Source organism: Poecilia reticulata, linkage group LG7 (assembly GCF_000633615.1).
Source record: "Poecilia reticulata strain Guanapo linkage group LG7, Guppy_female_1.0+MT, whole genome shotgun sequence".
NCBI lineage: Eukaryota > Metazoa > Chordata > Actinopteri > Cyprinodontiformes > Poeciliidae > Poecilia > Poecilia reticulata.
In genome coordinates this window covers 17342916-17348736 of record NC_024337.1, presented here as the reverse complement: position 1 = coordinate 17348736, position 5821 = coordinate 17342916, and the positions used below count along the sequence as shown (strand labels likewise).

Below are 5821 nucleotides of genomic sequence, written 5' to 3'. Positions count from 1 at the left end.
GGAAGCGAATGCTAATTGGTTAATTGAGAAATTGGTCACTCTTTTAATAAAGACAAATTATACAACCACTAAAATCTGACGCTACTCCATTTTTGTTTAGATTTCGTGAAGAAGGAAGTTGCGTTTCTTCATGAACAACCTCAGATTTCATCTTCAGAGGTTTTCATGTAATTTCCTTCAGTAGTTCTTGATGCAGCGTCACCACAGGGGAAGTGGGGAACAGGTTTTACAATTAATTYGGTTCGTTTGACACAGTGCAGTRTGAAAGTGAACCACAGTGGATCAAATGTTGCAAATTTGATTTTCAATGGAACTGAGTGTACCGGACTATACGTTATGAAAACACCTGTAGGTCTCGGTTTGGTTCAACGAACTCTGTTGCTGTTCGAATGGATATATGGATGGACGAAGACCAGAGAAAGCTCCAAAAGCAGGAAGTGGACTACAGCGCAGGGCATTCTGGGTAAATGCAACCAAAACAAACACGCATATCTACTTCTAGCGGGAGAAATGGCTYGTGTTCCTTTTTTCTTTTACCAAAGACAAACAAGAAATCCTACAACCGCTAAAATCTGATGCTACTCCATTTTTGTTTACGTTGTTTAGATTTTTGTGYCTTWCATTCAGGTTTTTGCTGCAGCGCCACCACAGGCRAGGAGGGGAACGGACGTTTCAGTGTAGAAGCAAAACAAAGCATCTGGACATGTAAAACATGTAATAAATGTTGCAGTCTTTATCACCAATCAACATACAATCAGGTGTGAAAACACTCAGTCAGCTGGACATTTCAACTCTAATTTCAGTCAGAACTTGTGTCCTACCAACGCCCCAGCTCAGTGTGTGTTTTCCTTTTTTCTTCATTTGCTAAAATAAAGATATTCACGCATGAAGGGCTTCTCTGTGTGTGCGTGTCCAGGGAGGCTAGCTCATGATGGTAACAGCTCAGCAGGCATCAATCACACTCAGCCTGCTGGCTGGTCGGCTCGCCKCGCCTCTGGGCTCAAGCTGCAGCAATGCTGCTGACAACAGGTTACAAACCAGCACTCCACTGATGCCGACTGACACCGACCTCCATGCAAGAGGATTTTGTTTTTTTCTTGTCTCTGGGTGCAGGTAGAAGCTAAAAAAAAAAAAAAGAAAATCCATTATGATGCAGTGCTTATTTTCAGGGTTTTGCTTCACTGAGCCTGCAGCCCGGTTCTCTTTTCTGCCTCCTTTAATCATCAAAGCGTTTCCGATTAATTTCCAGATCAAAGTGAGGATGCTGTGTCCCCGAGGTCAGCTGGTAACTAACGCGACAAAGCCAGATTCCCCTCCACACCCCCTATTAATCAGCCACGATGGGGGTGAGGGAGGAACGCTAAAGGAGGGTCCAACGTTAATGATCTTYATTTGCTYCACATTCAAACACACACAGAGAAAAAATAAATAAATAAAAGATCACCAGCTCGCCTCCGTCTCATTAAAACACAATGAAGTTCTCAGATGAATGCGCGTTAAAGCCCAAAATAAAGAGGCGATGCGGCGATGCTGAGGCGGCTGCGCACGTGTGTTTGTGTTGGATGAAGGAAACACAAAGAGACGCAGCTTACATTTCCTAGAAGAATAAAAGATGCTTATCGAGCTGAATCTATATGTACATGAATGACCCCCCACCCCCCTCCTCTGCTCTTCCTCCTCCTCCTCCTCCTCCTCCTCTCCCCTCCAGCCTGTCACACTCTGCTTTGCGCTATAGCAGCCCCCCGTACTCACTCAGCTCAGAGGTTTGGAGAGGCGCAGCATCGGCTCCGGTCGCTTCCTTCAGGTTCTGCTTCCCCTCGGACTGACTCAAGCTCCCTGCGAGCATAATCACCGCCAGACCTTCTTCACGGGCTTCACAGAGCGGGGATGCAGCGCACTTCATGTGGCATCCTGTCCGCGCACCCCCAGCCAAGAGGGGAGGCTGGGAAGAGCTCAACCTGCGAGTCCGCGTCCCCCCCTTTATCCTTATCCTGATCTGATGCTGCTGCTGCTGCTGATGATGATGATGATGCGACTCCAAAATTATCTCCGACTGCCAGGTTTCAGCTCCTCGGTCCCTTAAACCCCCTCCATCTCGGCTCGCATCCCCTCAGCTCGGCTACCGCGCTTCCATGTGACACAGGCAGAGCTGGAGACCCCCCAATTATTAACCTGGCTTTTCGTTTCCAGCGCCCCCTCCCGGGAAGATGGAGTAATGTAATTAGAGGACTAATGAATGGGTTTTTAAAGGGAATGTTCAGATTATTTGAAGTAGGGCTGAAACGATTATTGTTTATCAGTCGATTAATTGTTAACTGAAAGAACAACTTACTCAGAACATCAGTTATGCCAAAACTCTGCAAAAAATGTAAATTTTACATTCTAAGGGGATTTATTCTAAACAATTTGAATTTTTTCACGTTTTTGTATTTCCAATAGGGTCTCAACTGCTTTTAAAAACAACCCGAGCTTAAAAAAAAAAACAAAAAAACAAAACACATCCAGGTTTTGGCAATAAGTTCATGTTTTATGGCTGGACAATAAGCTGTTACCAAATCCTCTTGATTGTTGAGTCACATTCAASAATGTGACTCATTSTTGAATGTGAGTCACATTCAACAGCAACAGCTGGGGTTGCCCGTTACCTAGCAACCCCAGCTGAATTCCAGCACGTTTGGTCAGCTGGTTTTACCCTGCGAGCTGTACACTGTAAAAAAAAGTATCTGATTTACTCAAATGGCGGCCGCTATGGTTGCCAAAATTTTACAGTATTTATACAGTAAAATTTACTGTAAATTAGAGACTTTTTTGCAGTGTACAATGGCTGCTTGAAGAAACAAGTATTTTGTTGTTGACTTTCCATCCAAAAACCACCTGCTGGACTATTGTTGGTTATACAGGAGGCTCTACGAATGCTTTTCAAAGATGTACGGTTGTTTTACTGCTCATCTATTTGCAGCCATCTTGACGTTTAAAAAGTGCGAGTGTAAACATCAAGTTGGGGGCGTGGCCAGCACCAGCTTATTTGCATAAAAGTGACAGAGCYCTAAATTTTGAAAGGAGCTAAAAAATAGAAAAGCTAAGCAGGTGAAATTTATTTTTCTAATAATAATTTTATGCAATGAACATATTTTGTATAACACATAGACTTATCCTAATTTGTTTAAAAGGGAGGGAAGAATAATAGGTTCCCTTTAATGTTGTTGCTCTGGAGTAATTTAGACTGAAATACAGAAAGGTTTGCAGCTAAATGTCAATCAAAACACCTGAAATATTGCTATTTATCATTAAAATATTTGGTTGGAAGCAGAAAAGTGAAAGCACAGAGTCCAAAATGAATTAAAAGTATAATGAATACTTAATTAACAGTGAAGTTTGACTACTTTGACTCCTGCACACTGAAACTCAAATCCTGTGTCACCAGAAAACCCCCACAGTTTGTTTGTGACCTGTGGTGTGTGTTTCTTTTGGTCTAGTTTAGTTTTTTTTTTTNCTGAAAGAACAACTTACTCAGAACATCAGTTATGCCAAAACTCTGCAAAAAATGTAAATTTTACATTCTAAGGGGATTTATTCTAAACAATTTGAATTTTTTCACGTTTTTGTATTTCCAATAGGGTCTCAACTGCTTTTAAAAACAACCCGAGCTTAAAAAAAAAAACAAAAAAACAAAACACATCCAGGTTTTGGCAATAAGTTCATGTTTTATGGCTGGACAATAAGCTGTTACCAAATCCTCTTGATTGTTGAGTCACATTCAASAATGTGACTCATTSTTGAATGTGAGTCACATTCAACAGCAACAGCTGGGGTTGCCCGTTACCTAGCAACCCCAGCTGAATTCCAGCACGTTTGGTCAGCTGGTTTTACCCTGCGAGCTGTACACTGTAAAAAAAGTATCTGATTTACTCAAATGGCGGCCGCTATGGTTGCCAAAATTTTACAGTATTTATACAGTAAAATTTACTGTAAATTAGAGACTTTTTTGCAGTGTACAATGGCTGCTTGAAGAAACAAGTATTTTGTTGTTGACTTTCCATCCAAAAACCACCTGCTGGACTATTGTTGGTTATACAGGAGGCTCTACGAATGCTTTTCAAAGATGTACGGTTGTTTTACTGCTCATCTATTTGCAGCCATCTTGACGTTTAAAAAGTGCGAGTGTAAACATCAAGTTGGGGGCGTGGCCAGCACCAGCTTATTTGCATAAAAGTGACAGAGCYCTAAATTTTGAAAGGAGCTAAAAAATAGAAAAGCTAAGCAGGTGAAATTTATTTTTCTAATAATAATTTTATGCAATGAACATATTTTGTATAACACATAGACTTATCCTAATTTGTTTAAAAGGGAGGGAAGAATAATAGGTTCCCTTTAATGTTGTTGCTCTGGAGTAATTTAGACTGAAATACAGAAAGGTTTGCAGCTAAATGTCAATCAAAACACCTGAAATATTGCTATTTATCATTAAAATATTTGGTTGGAAGCAGAAAAGTGAAAGCACAGAGTCCAAAATGAATTAAAAGTATAATGAATACTTAATTAACAGTGAAGTTTGACTACTTTGACTCCTGCACACTGAAACTCAAATCCTGTGTCACCAGAAAACCCCCACAGTTTGTTTGTGACCTGTGGTGTGTGTTTCTTTTGGTCTAGTTTAGTTTTTTTTTTTTAACACATTTGAAGCCTTCAGCTCCACCACTGTCCCCACCTGCTGTAGTCTTCAGAGCACTGAGGATGAGGAGCCACCTATCAGAAGGCAGCGGACGGTGTTGCTGTATGAGGGCCGATCCATGCCACACTCAGAAACAAACAGAGAGGTCTTTTGAAGGTCTGAAATCCAGTGTCCTGCCAAGAAAGCACTTACTTATGTGTACTGCATGCATATACATCTCCACATCTATTTAAAGGTGAACTACTGTGCTTCCTTGAAAAGGCTAGGACAGATTTATTGGCTATACAAAACACGTTCATCACATTTTTTTCACAAAATCATTGAGATTTTAGTCTGGCCAGGTTTATTTGCAGCTCCTTTCAGAATAAGATAGTTTGTTTTGTTTAAATCTAAATAGGCTGCTGCTGCTACGCCCCCAACTCAACGTTTACACTCGCACATGAAAATAGCTGCAAATAAATAAGCAACTATACAACCGTACATCTTTGAAAAGCATTAGTAGAGCCTTCTMYACAYCCAACAAGAATGCAGCACGTGGTTTCTTTATGTTAAGAAATAAACAAAACTTGTCTTTTCCAGTAGCCATTGTACAGCGCATGCAGTGGTAAAACCATCTGACCAAATGTGCTGGATCTCTTCTTGGGTTGCTAGGTAATGGCGCAGTGCCCATCAAATGTAGTTCAACAATTGGGAGGTTCAAACTGGAAGTGATCTGCGCCACTGAACCGCCATCTTAGTAGGCAAGCGCAAAGCAAAGGTGAAACCAACAAAATGACAGTATATGAAACAAACTGCACTTATATGTATGTACTCATATTTTTCTCTAAGTTAGATAGGAACGAGGTGAGAGCTAGTCCTAAGCTTGTGGCTTGTTTATTGTTGTCATAGCAACTCCATAGCAACTGCCATTAGTTAGTTACAGATACTTAACAAGATGGCCGTCAGCTTCAAAGTTCCCAKAAGTTTGACGTCACAAGAGAACCATGTACAGAGTAGAATGGAATAAAATCTATGAAAAACAATGAAGCATTTAACAATATATTYCACAAATAAAAACAATGTTTCACTTAAAAAAAGACTAAATATTCACTTAAATTGGACTCATTCCTTGTTAAGTTAAAAACAAAAATAAACAAGGTCAAGCTGACC

General features: G+C 40.6%; 1 protein-coding gene across 4 annotated transcripts in view; it reads right to left on the bottom strand.

The window, feature by feature from the left end:
• LOC103467731 (verprolin) overlaps positions 1-2170 on the bottom strand; it is a 24472-nt gene extending 22302 nt beyond the window's left edge. For 2 of the 4 annotated variants that reach the window (XM_008414383.2, XM_008414385.2), the window contains exon 1: positions 1753-2167. The gene's annotated coding sequence lies outside the window, so the exon portion shown is untranslated. Of the gene's footprint in view, positions 1-1752 lie in introns of all 4 variants that reach the window. The other 2 variants (XM_008414388.2, XM_008414386.2) reach the window with 2 other exon arrangements.
• Between the last annotated feature and the right edge of the window lie 3651 nt (positions 2171-5821).